This window comes from Coregonus lavaretus, assembly GCF_964263955.1.
Source record: "Coregonus lavaretus genome assembly, chromosome: 13".
In the NCBI taxonomy this organism is placed as follows: domain Eukaryota; kingdom Metazoa; phylum Chordata; class Actinopteri; order Salmoniformes; family Salmonidae; genus Coregonus; species Coregonus lavaretus.
In genome coordinates, this window is record NC_140000.1 from 38,442,268 (window position 1) to 38,457,618 (window position 15,351).

At 43.8% G+C, this 15,351-nt stretch overlaps 1 protein-coding gene across 3 annotated transcripts in view; it reads right to left on the reverse strand.

Moving 5' to 3' along the window:
* cald1a (caldesmon 1a) overlaps nt 1-10,091 on the reverse strand; it is a 63,677-nt gene extending 53,586 nt beyond the window's left edge. For all 3 annotated transcript variants that reach the window (XR_014614170.1, XM_084175810.1, XM_084175807.1), the window contains exon 1: nt 9,962-10,091. The gene's annotated coding sequence lies outside the window, so the exon portion shown is untranslated. The remainder of the gene's footprint in view (nt 1-9,961) is intronic.
* Nucleotides 10,092-15,351: the final 5,260 nt, after the last annotated feature.

Below are 15,351 nucleotides of genomic sequence, written 5' to 3' on the forward strand. Positions count from 1 at the left end.
CTGTTAGGTAGAAGGGTTTATTTTCAATAGCAATACTTGTCAAACTACTTCACTAAGAAAATACTTGGACCAAGCAATGAATCAACTAGCATCCTACAAGTGTAGGTGGGAGAGTTGAAACCCAGCATGAATCTGAATCTCTCCCTTCTTAGCAGAGTTTTGGCTAGCACCTCAACAGCCATTAGCACCAGACCCATTGCCCTAGACCTGGGCTCTTTAACAATAACTTGACTTATGGTTTCTCCCAATCACCTTGAGCAGGTCTCTAGACACTCTCGTTTGCCAGCCCCTCTCCCTGCAGAGGAGCTCTGATTAAAACCCCTTTCAAAAGGCAGTGGCAACGTCCCAAGTGGCACCCTATTTCCTATATAGTGCACTACTTTTGATCAGAGCCCTATGGGCCCTGGTCAAAAGTAGTGCACTATTAAGGGAATAGGGTACCATTTAGGACTAAGGCAGTCCACATGCCAGCTCCATGTTACCCAACAGTGAAGTGAATTTATGAATTACCCGATGGTACTGAAATGATTCCAAACTAACAAATTCAAGCTGGGCTCGGGTCTCGCACAGTACTGTATATGGATAAAGGGGATACTTACATTCCCCTTTCTCTGAAGTGGTGGATACGTCTTTGGCATTATAGGATGCCAGGAGAAAGAGAGAGCGAAACACAACACACAGTAATGTGCGCGCACACACACACAAAATAAACAAAATAACTGCTATATTGGGGATGGATCCTCGATGTTGTCACACCCTGGCTCTGGGACTCATTATGTTGAGCCAGGGTGTGTTCATTCTATGTGTTCTGTTTCTATGTTGGGTGTTCTAGTTCGTCATTTTCTATGTTTGACTGAGTGACTCCCAATCAGAGGCAACGAGTGTCAGCTGTTTGCTGGTTGTCTCTGATTGGGAGCCATATTTAACTGTCTGTGTTTCACTTTGGGTTTGTGGGTTTTTGTTCCGTGTTCGGTCATTGTCACCGTGGACTTCACGAGTCGTGTTTTGTTTTGTTTAGAAACTTTAACTAATTAAAGTCATGTTTGTTTCTCACGCTGCGCCTTGGTCTACTCATTACTACGACGATCGTGACAGAAAAACCCACCATACCAAGACCAAGCAGCGTGTCCAGGAGCAGGCAGCCTGGACGTGGGAGCAGATCTTGGACGGGCAGGGGTCCTGGACCTGGGAGGAAATCCTGGCCGGGATGGATCGCCGGCCATGGAGTGAGACGGTGGAGGCGCGCCGTAGAGAGGAGCTACGGCGTGATCAGGGTCGTCGTCGGACGGTCGTGAGGCAACCCCAGAAAATGTTTAGGGGGGGGGGCACACGGCATGGACGACGGGGCTGACGGAGGAGAAAAGGGGGCGGATCCAGAAGGCCACCAGGCCAGGGGTACACCGCCCTGTACGTCCTGTGCGGATGCCTCACACAGAGTGTGTGAGGGTAGGCATTCAGCCAGGACGGGTGGTGGCCGCTATTCACTCCAGGCCTCCTATCCGTCTCCACAGCCCGGTTCGGCCTGTCCCTGCTCCACGCACCAAGCCTACGGTGTGCGTCGCCAGCCCAGTCCGGCCTGTCCCTGCTCCACGCACCAAGCCTACGGTGTGCGTCGCCAGCCCGGTCCGGCCTGTCCCTGCTCCACGCACCAAGCCTACGGTGTGCGTCGCCAGCCCGGTCCGGCCTGTCCCTGCTCCACGCACCAAGCCTACGGTGTGCGTCGACAGCCCAGCCCGGCCTGTCCCTGCTCCACGCACCAAGCCTACGGTGTGCGTCGCCAGACCGGTCCGGCCTGTTCCTGCTCCACGCACCAAGCCTACGGTGTGCGTCGACAGCCCAGCCCGGCCTGTCCCTGCTCCACGCACTAAACCTACGGTGCGCGTCGCCAGCCCGGTCCGGCCTGTTCCTGCCACCCGCACCAAGTCTACGGTGCGCGTCGCCAGCCCGACCCGGCCTGTTCCTGTCACCCGCACCAAGTCTACGGTGCGCGTCGCCAGCCCGACCCGGCCTGTTCCTGCCACTCGCACTAAGCCTACGGTGTGCGTCGACAGCCCAGCCCGGCCTGTCCCTGCTCCACGCACCAAGCCTACGGTGTGCGTCGACAGCCCAGCCCGGCCTGTCCCTACTCCACGCACTAAACCTACGGTGCGCGTCGCCAGCCCGGTCCGGCCTGTTCCTGCCACCCGCACCAAGTCTACGGTGCGCGTCGCCAGCCCGACCCGGCCTGCTCCTGCCACCCGCACCAAGTCTACGGTGCGCGTCGCCAGCCCGACCCGGCCTGTTCCTGCCACTCGCACCAAACCTACGGTGCGCGTCGCCAGCCCGGTCCGGCCTGTTCCTGCCACTCGCACTAAGCCAGGGGTGCGAGAAGTCAGCCTGGTAAGGCCCGTTCCTCCTCCACGCACCAAGCCAGGGGTGCAAGTCGACAGACTGGACCAGGGGCACTATGGGGGGTGTATTGGAGGGTGGTGGTCAAGGCCGGAGCCAGAACCGCCGCCGAGGAGGTATGCCCGCCCAGCCCTCCCCTGTTTTGTTTAGTTGAGGCGCGGTCGCAGTCCGCGCCTTTAGGGGGGGGTACTGTCACACCCTGGCTCTGGGACTCATTATGTTGAGCCAGGGTGTGTTCATTCTATGTGTTCTGTTTCTATGTTGGGTGTTCTAGTTCGTCATTTTCTATGTTTGACTGAGTGACTCCCAATCAGAGGCAACGAGTGTCAGCTGTTTGCTGGTTGTCTCTGATTGGGAGCCATATTTAACTGTCTGTGTTTCACTTTGGGTTTGTGGGTTTTTGTTCCGTGTTCGGTCATTGTCACCGTGGACTTCACGAGTCGTGTTTTGTTTTGTTTAGAAACTTTAACTAATTAAAGTCATGTTTGTTTCTCACGCTGCGCCTTGGTCTACTCATTACTACGACGATCGTGACAGATGTCAGCCATTTTCGATGCGTTGATCTTCAGCTTTATTCAGATTCCATTGCCTTCTTCTGTATGGAGCAATGACATGTGAAATGGAAAAGAAATGGAAGGGGAGATCTGCTTGCTGCTCGGCTCCTCTCGTTGCTTGTAATACATTCCTGAGCAACCCTCAGAGGCTTGTATGAAAATGCCTGAATATGCTTCTGATTACAAGGGAGAGAGTACACTCAATAAATGCACTCTTAAACAATTACTACTGCTCCTAATACCAGCCAGAACACAGACCCCAGACTGGGCTGGCTAATTCAGGTGGGTAACATTACTAGAGACAATTTGAAGGTCTGCACCTTTAAAACATAACATTTGGCTCCAACAGGAGAAATGGCAGCCGTCATCACTTCGGATTGCTGCTGTGCTGTGCAAGGGAGTGTTGTCCAATGCTGTGGCCCTGATCCAGACAGGTCAGAATGATCCAACTCAGTCTAACTGTATTGATACCGTAGATCCAAAGTCACATATTTTGAACTGAAGTAACACAATCAACATAATGAACCGACAAAGTTTGTTACATATATATTTTTTTAAAGGTAACTACATACGGACTTAGATTCTCTTCCACTAAAGTGTTACTCAAAGTACAGTAGTGTTACAACTTGCGCAGCACGTCAGCATCCTGTGTCATACCAGTCAGAGCCTAGACTTGTGTGACACACCGATGAGCAATATCCTCATCTCTCGTGTGCTCTCACAGTAAGGAGGGTCAGCAATAAAATGCAGAATCCTGTCTCTAGAACCGTACGCCTGCATAACTCGAAGTTTCACAGACACACAAATCATCCATTGATGTCAATCGGAGAACTCAATGACGCAAATCCTCCAGTTTCTCGAATTAATAGATACCACTCTGCGTGTCTGAGCATGAGGTAAATCCAATGGCTGTATATGAATGGTAAATCCCCTCGTTACCTAAGAGCCTGATTCCTCCAGACGCTCTGTCCCATGAGAGCCAGCATTCATCATGAAATCACACTCCCCCTCGCTCTCACCACCTCCACCATCCATGCAGTACCACACACACACATACGCGCACACACACACATACAAATATTATGAAGTAACTGGTTCTAACATGTTAAAACGTGGGCAAAAATTCAGTAAACTGAAAATTCTGTGTTTGCTAAATTTTTCTCATACGTTAATTCAACTAGAAATTATTATTTTGGCTGTGGAACTAGTTACACACAGTGCTTTTAACATACAACATTTTCAACGTACATATTTGACACACGATTACATTGTGCATGTGTTCATTTATACAATAATTAGTATTCAACATGTCCTCACCTGGGATTTGAACTCACAACTACTCAGTTCACAGCGTTCTAATCTTCCTGCTACGCCACCATATCTGTGTCAATAACTGATTTCACCTGTATTGCTACACATTGGATTTAAAAGTAAACCTCAGATCTGTTAAAAGTACACTCAAGAAAATCTATTTTATTTATCATAGTGATTAAGGAATAACATTAAAACAAAGTAATATGCCCCACCAACAACTATACAGAAAAACCTAAAATAAGTAAATAAGTAAATCAAATCAATGATGAGAGAACAGTCAGATGAACTGATAATTGACTCAGACATGGTGGCGTAGCAGGATGCTCGTAATGCCATGAACCAAGAGGTTGTGAGTTTCAATCCCAGGTGAGGACATGTTGAATAATAGTTACTGTGAAAATGCACAAGGTAATTGTGTGTCAAAGATGTATGTTGAAAACATTGTAAAAAGTGTTTAACTAGTTCCACAGCCTTTGTTAGGTAAGATTCCAAAAATAATAATTTCTTGTTAAATGAGCATATGAGACAAATTGAGCAAAGACATAATTTGAAGTTGACAGAACTTTTGCCTATGTTTTCTAATGTTGGGCCAACTAAAAATGTTACGTTCAGGTAACACTTTGACCGAAAAGTTCAGTAAACAAAAAAAAGGCTGTGGAACCAGTTATTTAATAATAATTAGTTGAACAACTAGATTTGCGGGCGTTACATTTTTTAAAAGTGCACACACACGCACACACACACGCGCACAAGCACACATGTCTGTTCCCTCATAGCCGTGTCGCTATTCATAGACACTCTCTCCATCTCCAAACACATGACCTCACTGGTCCCCTACTCAATAGCATCTTTCACGCACACTGTTGGGATTTACCTCACTATATTACCTATAGGACCTTTAATTGCTCCAGTAACCTAAAATATGGGACTTTTAAAAAGGTGATTTGAAGGCCTTGATTAGCTATGTTTGTTTAGTTTTGGGGGCTGAGGAGGGGCGGCGAGAGGAGGAGGGAGGAGAGGGAGAGAAGGAGGAATGTTAGCTGGCTGTAAAGGGGGGGGGGGGCGTGAAGAGACTTAGTGCCGGTGGACTGGTCGAAGCACTAGGCATGTCTGTGGTCCCTATGGGAAGACGCCAAAGGCAAACACAGAGCAAATCAGCTCGCAGAGACATTTCCTGTGCTTGTTTTATCAGATGAGGAAAGAAGCCCAGGGGCAAAAGTCCTGCTCAACAATGTTACACACTTTCAGCCCGCCGTCGTTTTGGGAACTGAACATAACACATCTTTGGAGAATGACATAAGTAGTAGTGTATGAGTCTCGGGGTAGTGAACTGAACACACACTCCCATGATCACCCCCACCCTTCAGAGCTATACCTTGGGGGTGAAAAATTTACTTTTACCTTATAAGACTTGGGTTGAGTAAGCCAAGGGTTCCTGTACCGTCGCCCATCCACTAAAAAGAGAGTTGGTTGTGTTGTGAGTGAATTGGATGTGAAAATATCCTTATACAGCTGGTGGACTTCTGGAGGCCTCGCTGCCTGCCAACTGGCATTTGATAGGTAAATGTGCCAATTATCAACACAGTCTGCCATGCTACCAATTAGGGAATCTGGCCTTGAATGATAGCACTTCAAAGTCTGAGAAATGTGGGAGAGGTTTGATCTAACAGGCCTTCTAATCTGAGCCACAGCAAAAAGAACGAGTGTCAGCGTTCTTCTTCATCACCAGGGAGAAATCCAGACTCTTCGTTCCCCAGAAGAGTTCTACTACTGCCAGGGTCTCTCCATACCAAGGACTGAGGAGACATACGAGCCTGGTTTGGCACGGGTTCTAAAGCAATGCAGAACCTTTCCATTGCAACCTGGCTGGTTAATGAAGAACAACAAACAGAATATAAAGTTCAATTACAGAGAGGATTTCATGCCATGACAGGAAAGATTAAAAAGGAGAGTGAGATGAATTTTGTATTTATATATTACTAACAAAACATCTGTAAGTATTGCATATTTGCTGGGTCCTAAATAAACTAAATCTAGAGTTTCAGCTGGCCGCTCTTACTTCACAAATTAGGAATGCCCCATTTGCCCCCATTTTTTGATCGTCACCAGTTAAGAGTTAAGCAGATTCCTGTTTTTTTCTCATATTTTCCAAATGTGCTCCAACTTTACCATATTATACAACTTACTGTGCGGTTCTGGATACAGTGCATTCAAATTACATGCTATCATATTCAAAGCAGAAAATAAATAACAGTGAGTATGCTGTGGCCAGAGTCCAGGGCAGAATCCCTTGAGGTTTAGTTCCATGTCAATCATCCTCCACTTCAAAAGAACTGAACGCTCCACGAGAACAGTTGTCGAGAGGACCCAAATTTGAGCTTTGTGCTCCAATTAGATTTCACCCTTGGAGACATTGATGATGTTGACTCTTTTGATCAAAGACGAAGAAGAGACATCTTTGTTGTGTAACTGATAGCATATAAAGATGTCTCCTCGATCCCGCAAATATATCTTGAGGCAGCAAATCTGCATAAAATCAAGCCAAGTGGCAATTAACTGAACTATGCAAAATATGCTTGACATACTTTAAGTCGTCTATTATAAGACAAACCAGAAAATGTGCTCTGGCGAACTCAGAGAACACTGTGCATGTTTGGATTTACATGTCAACATGTAATAATTTAAAACTCCTTGCAGAACATTTGGCAAACATAAATTGAATATATTATCGGTAAACAATGGTAATAACAAAAATGAACAAACTACTAGTTTGTGTTACACAATTTCCTCTGCAGGTTCTCTTTTTTCATACTTCAGTTTAGTTGGCAGCCTCTCTCAGTGGTGGTAATAGTAACTGCAGGCTGCAGCAGAGATATAACGAACTACTGGAACTGAATACTGCAGTGGATTAAAGCTCTGCCTCGCATCACAGAGGCACTGCAGAACTCTTTGTCTGCATTTACACAGGCAGTCCAATTCTGATATTTTCACTAATTGGTCTTTTGACCAATCAGATCAGCTCTGAAAAATATCTGATATGAAAAGATCTGATGGGATTGGTCAAAATCGGGCTGCCTGTGTAAACGCAGCCAGAGAGACTCAGAGAGACACACAGAAAAATAAAATGAGAGATATTTCTCATGAATCCTAAGAGGACGCCACCTTTAAAAGACATTATGCTTCAACTAGCCTTCTCTCAAATATAACTGTGTCTAACAAATAGCCTTTTCTCATAACCACAGTGTCTCCAGGCACTCCTTTAAAGAGAGAGGGCCTGGATTCACATTGTCTTTAATAACTTTATCAGCTTCTCAACCCTGAAGACAGTGGTAGTGATTCCAGAGTAAAATGTGTGTTTTCACACCTGCAGGGACCTTGAACACAAGTAGCTCAGGTCAGTCAGAGAGCAATGAAAAGTTATCTAGTACAGTTAAAGGGATCTACTATATTGTTTGTAAATCCAAACGCTGCATCAAAGCCCTGCCCTTGGCCACAATCTATCGTATGCTCCAGGGTCAAGCCTCAAGTCTATGTCCAAGTTCCATCCCAAAGTTCCAACCTTCAGCCAACTAGGCCTAAACTCCCTTCTCTAGTCCTTGAGGGCGTATTTTCCTCCCTTCACCACTGGTCTGAAGCCATCTTTACGTCTTTTTGAGTAATGATTAAGGTTATGGAAGAACTGATCCTGAAACAGTCTGTAAATGAAGGGCAGAGAGAGCAGAGTAACTACAACCTGTACTACACAGGGCACACCAGACTCCGGAAACCCAGGGCAGTGTTCCCTACATCCTGCCCGGGCCCTAGCCCATGCCAAACCCTTGTTATCACTGTGCAGAATTACCTCCAGATCCCCACCTCCCCCCGCACAGCACAGCGCATTACCCAGGCTCTTTATACGCTAAAGAAAAGAAGCCGAAAGAGGCAAAAAAAGAGGCAGAAGTAGACGAAAAAACTAAGCCTGGCTGTTATGCATTCCAAAGGCTATTCCAATCGTCTGTCAGCAGGTTCAATCTGTTCCTTATAAGGCAAGGGCATTCCCCTCATATTTTCCAAACACTGCAGTGTTATCAGATACAGCTTCATGGACAATTACTGTGCTGTCTAGCTTGGAGCATTCTGCAGCTCCATAGCCCCCTAACCCCCTTTTCTACCGTTCACTCACTTCACAGTAACTACTATGTAATCAATCTGAGATCAAATGGAAGGCTGAGATAAAGTACGTTGAAATAAAAAGAGGTAGTTGGCTGGTTGGCCCAAGGGATGGTGGGATTGCACAGGACATGATACCTTCAAACTACGTGGGTGGGTTCATTTGGAGTTATTGCACATCTTACTGCAATGCTTTACTGTACCACAATGTGGTGAGATGAGAGAGAGAGACGAGGTTCTTGGAATACCACACACTGTTTGGACAGTGTTGAATCAGTGAGTGGCCTTCTAAAGCCCATGATAACATTAGCGTTTCCTGTTACTTTGATAAACTTAGATATCAAGTTGATTACTCAGATTAATCATGGTTTAACTGGGCTCAACTGGTGCTGTGTAGCATCAGCTAGATCTACATAGGGATTAGGATTCCAGCCAACCCAGTGCAGATGGTTAGGCCTATCCCTGATGAGGGCCAAGGCTGTCATTTGGACCCCCAGTGGAGAGGACCTGACCTGATGGATCCTTTGCTTTCATGACATCCCTTGGCTCAGGCAATTGAAGACAGCTAGTATTAGTCTACAAGAGCCAGTAAAATCCCACGCCACAGCGCTAGGCCACAGTTTATAGCAGAAGAATGTCCAGTGCTGGCAATGCCTTGCCACAAATATTTTGGGATGACAGCAAATTAAAGGAAAGTGCTTTTAAGTGGAAAATGATCTATTTTGTGTAAAGTAGAATGTTGTTTTGTATAACTTGAGATATTATTTACATTTTAGTCATTTAGCTGACGCTCTTATCCAGAGCGACTTACAGTAGTGAGTGCATACATTTTCATAGTAGTCCCCCGTGGGAATCGAACCCACAACCCTGACGTTGCACCGCCATGCTCTACCAACTGCGCTACACGGGACTATATTATCCAGTTAAAACGAATGCATTCGTAACCCAATTATTTTTTATAGGTGTAATTTATCCTAAAATTAGCCCACTGGCAAAACAATCAAAAGCATAATTAAATCATCACATAACACATTTCCTGAAATTGTCAATTAATATGCAGCCTAAGTATTGTCTCTTATAATGGAGAGCGGCACCCATTCCTCTCCATGAGTTTGGAGACTGCCTCCTCATATTTGTCTGATAAGAATCTATGTCAGGGGGCCATTCCAGAATTCACATCCAGATCGGTAATAGGTTTTCTAAAGTGATTAGCCATATAATAAAACATGTTATACTCGATAACAACAACCACATTTGATTACCATGCATAACTGATCAATATCGACTCTTTAATTCTTTATAGTTTAAGTTTAGTTTAGTTTTTGAAAAAGTTCTAACCGCAGGATAGTCACATTATTGGGAATCTGCTGGGTGTGTACACCGTGTGCAGTTTGCTGTAAAGATCTATCATTTTAAAATGACATATCTAATAAATTGCAACATTGCATAGCCCAAAAAGAGCATCGCACGCGTTATAGTCTACGTTCGTGTGCACTACACAACATTTCACCAAGTCGGATAAACAACACAAACAACTTCGGAGGCGCAAAACTTACCTATAGAGTTCACAAAGTAAAGTATTGTTCTTTCGCCGGTTTAGAAAACAACCACGAAGCAGGCCAGTCTACGTAGAGGGACAGAATCTGCTTTCGGATCGGTCTGCTCCACAGTACTCAATAATAGGCTACTACAAAGCGTAAACCCCTCCCTTCAAAACATAATCGCACACATCTCTCATATGTTTACAGTTGGAGAGCCCTATGCATTGTCCATAGTCTGGTCCAAGTGCTACCAAGGCTATCTATTTAAAAATTCACTTTGGCCAAACTTGTCTGTGTAAAACAAAAGTTAAAAACACGATGTCCATAACTTTGTAAAAAAGTGAGGAAATAAATGCACAAATTGAAAAAATAAAAAAAATAAAAAAATCGATTCAGCCAAAATTGATTTGCAGAATGCCCTATTTTGGTTATCCTTCAAGGGGCCTCTGAAAGAAAATCCTCTGTCAGGAAAGATCATATGAAATGTTAATCTTGGCGAAAAGGGGGCCGTCTGCTCAAACAAACACTTAGAGACTGGCGTAAAACCTATTTAGAAAGAACTCAAAATATCCCCCATTCTTTTGATACATGCCGGGATTAACCAGGTAATAAAGTGAGACTTTTTACACATTCATGTATTACAGGGCACCTTTGAAGTTTTCTTTAGACAACATTCTTACTCATTCAGTTATGTAATAGCCTACATTAAAAAAAAAATCAATTTGGTTGAGATGTCATTCTTATCCTCCTAGTCCATTGTGACCTCTGCGAGCAAAATTACGTTGAAAAGCATATTTTCCAGATGTTGACATCAGGTGCATTTTAGGTACTGAATGAAAGGTGAAAATCTGTAATTTTCGGATGCCGAAAATACATATTTTCTGGAAATTGAAAATACTTAATTTACAGAAGTTCTCTGGGTAAGCACAATAATAATTTTGCAAGCCTCTTACTATAGGAAAGAGGAGCCAACTGATGATTGCAACATAATATTTATTATTGTTGTTGCCATCTGTCACATGTACTTATGTTCAGTTTTTCAAACACGCTAAACTTGCAGTGATGCAGTTCAAAATAAAATAAACCAACAGATAGTTCAACTACAATAACATTGTTAGTAATGGTTACATAATTGTATTTTTTCTTGCTATGACTGTGATATGTTGTTTTTTATCTACCTTAGTTGAATGCACTGACTAAGTCGGTCTGGATAAGAGCATCTGCTGAATGACCAAAATGTAAATGTAAAAACAAACAATTGCAAAGCATGCTGGGTATTATTCTAATGAGCTCCGCTTCCAAACAAGTACACGTTTGGTCAGTGCAGACCAGGGCCCTTAGTAATCAAACGTTTCAGAATTACTACTAGGAATTGAGATAAATGTATGAATGTGACCTAATTTACTCACCACTCAGAGTATGGCCTAAAAGGTAGTTATCAAGTGTCTCTCTCCTACCGTAGATGGAGAAATAGCATCACGGACAAGGTCAGTCTCATAAAGTATACCATCCCTATCTAACCGGTATCTTTTGATTAAATTGTCATTATTAAATGTTTGTAAAACATCCCTCCTCTCCCTAAATGTGCGTGCTTGCTGTCGTCTCAATGCAGCCATCTTCTGGCAACTCCTAACCGGTTAGAACACCTCTCAAGCTCTCTTAAATACACCCTGAGATATGAGTACTTTTATGTCATATCATAGGAATGTAGATAACATGCTCTTACTCCTATGTAGAATTTTATTCAGTAGAGTACAGTACAGTACGGTACAGTACAGTAATGTACAGTGGAGTTTAGTAGGTAACAATACAGTACACTATACTTTACTTTTCTTTACTGTACTCTACTGTGCTCTACTGTACTGTACTGTACGCTATTTTTCTTTACTGTACTGTTTAGTGTACTGTAATGTACTGTACTCTGCTGTGCTCTACTGTACTGTAATCAATCGATCAATCAAATGAAACCCAGCCTAAAACCCCGAACAGCAAGCAATGCAGATGTAGAAGCACGGTGGCTAGGAAAAACTCCCTAGAAAAGGCAGGAACCTAGGAAGAAACCTAGAGAGGAACCAGGCTCTGAGGGGTGGCCAGTCCTCTTCTGGCTGTGCTGGGTGGAGATTAAAAGAGTACATGGCCATTAAGGCCAGATCGTTCTTCAAGATGTTCAAACATTCATAGATGACCAGCAGGGTCAAATAATAAATGGTCGCAAAGGGTGCAAATGGTTGTAGAGGGTGCAACAGGTCAGCACCTCAGGAGTAAATGTCAGTTGGCTTTTCATAGCTGAGCATTCAGAGTTTGAGACAGCAGGTGCGGTATAGGGAGAGAGAGAGGGAGGGAGAGAGAGCGAGAGAGAGGGAGAGGGAGAGGGAGAGATAGGGTCGAAAACAGCAGGTCCGGGACAAGGTAGCACGTCCGGTGAACAGGTCAGGGTTCCATAGCCGCAGGCAGAACAGCTGAAACTGGATCAGCAGCACGACCAGGTGGACTGGGGATGGAGACAGCCAGGAGTCATCAGGTCAGGTAGTCCTGAGGCATAGTCCTAGGGCTCAGGTCCTCCGGGAGGAGAGAGAGAGAGATAGATGGGAGAATTACTGTACTGTGCTGTCCAAACTTGTGAAACATGGATGTCTATGATTGGTTCAGATTTGTTCAGGTCTGGACCAGACCAAATCTGAACCAATTATAGACTTCTTTGTTTGGGCCAAATCAAGGCCGGACGTCTGTGGACGTTGAAATCAAGGCTTGTCCAGAGCGGACCAAATCTGAACCAAATATAGACATCTATGATTTATTTAGATTTGAATCAAGGCCAAAAGACATTGCCGTTGGTAAATGCTTAGTGGGTTGGTAAGGAGCCGCCACCCAATAATAAAACAATAGAGCCAGTGTTCTGCAGATTACTATGAAATAGCAGAAGGGCATCTCTGCTCTTTTGTTCTCCTCTTAAAACAATGATATTATAGACAAAGGCTGCATTTAAGCAAATTAAGCAGAAAAATACAGTACATGCATATTCATTCTCTATTGCACATGTTAAGTCATAATCCATACACTTATGGTATAAGCAATATGTTGTGAGTGTGAGTGTGTGAGTGAGTGCCACTTTATGTGTGTGACAAAGTGTTTGTTCGTTAGATTTTGTAATGTTCTGTATGAACAGAATTCCAATCAACCTTGCTCAGATAAATCCAACAAACACTAAATATACAATTTCTTTTCTGAGGTCTTGGCTGATTTCTTTTGATTTTCCCATGATGTCAAGCAAAGAGGCACTGAGTTTTAAGGTAGGCCTTGAAATACATCTACAGGTACACCTCCAATTGAGTCAAATTATGTCAATTAGCCTATCAGAAGCTTCTAAAGCCATGACATAATTTTCTGGAATTTTCCAAGCTGTTTAAAGGCACAGTCAACTTAGTGTATGTAAACTTCTGACCCACTGGAATTGTGATACAGTGAATTATAAGTGAAATAATCTGTCTGTAAACAATTGTTGGAAAAATGACTTGCCAAAACTATAGTGGAGTGGTAGAAAAATGAGTTTTAATGACTCCAACCTAAGTATATGTAAACTTCCGATTTCAACTGTACATACAGTCAGGTCCATAAGTATTTGGACAGTGACACAATTTGCATCATTTGGCTCTGTACGCCACCACAATGGATTTGAAAGGAAACAATCAAGTTGTGCTTTAAATGTAGACTTTAATCTTTAATTGAAGGGTTTTGTCAAAATTATTGTATGAACCGTGTAGGAATTACAACAATTTTCATACATAGCCCCTCAATTTTAGGGGCTCATAACTAATTGGACAAACTAACATAATCAGAAATTAAATTGTGAGTTTTAATACTTGGTTGCAAATCCTTTGCAGTCAATGACTGCCTGAAGTCTGGAACCCATAGACATCCCCAGATGCTGGGTTTCTTCCCTGGTGATGCTCTGCCAGGCCTTTACTGCAGCTGTCTTCAGTTCCTGCTTGTTCATGGGGCTTTTTACCTTCAGTTTTGCCTTCAGCAAGTGAAATGCATGCTCAATTGGATTCAGGTCAGGTGATTGACTTGGCCATTGCAGAACATTCCACTTCTTTGTCTTAAAAAGGTATTGGGTTGCTTTCGCAGTATGCTTTGGGTCATTGTCCATCTGCACTATGAAGCGCCGTCCAATGACTATTGAAGCATTTGGCTGAATCTGAGCAGATAATAAGCCTAAACACTTCAGAATTCATCCTGCTGCTTTTGTCAGAAGTCAAATCATCAATAAATACAAGGGAACCAGTTCCATTGGCAGCCATACATTCCCAAGCCATAACACTACCTCCACCATGCTTCACAGATGAGGTGGTATGCTTCGGATCATGAGCGGTTCCCTTCTCCATACTCTTCTCTTCCCATCATTCTGGTACAAGTTGATCTTTGTCTCATCTGTCCAGAGGATGTTGTTCCAGAACTGTACAGGCTTTTTTAGATATTTTTTTGGCAAACTCTAATCTGGTCTTCCTGTTTTTGAGGCTTACCAATGGTTTGCATCTTGTGGTAAACCCTCTGTATTTACTCTGGTGAAGTCTCTCTTGATTGTTGACTTTGACACAGATACGCCTACCTCCTGGAGGGTGTTCTTGATCTGGCCAACTGTTGTGAAGGGGGTTTTCTTCACCAGGGAAATAATGATTCTGTCATCCACCACAGCTGAGTTCACCAGTGCGTATTTTCTTTTTAAGAATGTACCAAATAGTTGATTTGGCCACACCTAATGTTTTTGCTATCTCTCTGATGGGTTTGTTTTGATTTTTCAGCCCAATGATGGCTTGCTTCACTGGCAGTGACAGCTCTTTGGACTTCATATTGAGGGTTAACAGCAACAGATTCAAAATGCATTTCAACTCCAATATGCTGTGGTAGACAGCTAAAATAATAATAACTTGGTCAATGTCCAAATATTTATGGACCTGACTGTATAACTAGGAATAAAGTGACAGATAGTAAACAGTAGCAGCAGCGTGTGTGATGATTCGAAAAGGTTAATGCAAAAAGGGTAAATGCAGATAGATGGGTAGCTATTTGGTAAACTATTTAATTAACTATTTAGCAGTCTTATGGCTTGGTGGTAGAAGCTGTTCAGGGTCCTGTTGGTCCCAGACTTGGTGCATCGGTACCGCTTGTAAGACTAAAAAAAATAGGGCCTTCCTCTAACACCGCCTGGTATAGAGGTCCTGGATGGCAGGGAGCTCGGTGCCAGTGAAGTATACCCCTTCCTTTCTAGGAAATACATATCCAATGGCAGATTCCCAATTAGTAGAGAATTAACCACAATCTGACCGAGAGGGTAAAAAGCTTCAAGTTCCTCGGCGTGCACATCACTGACAACCTAAAATGGTCCATCCACACAGACAGTGTGG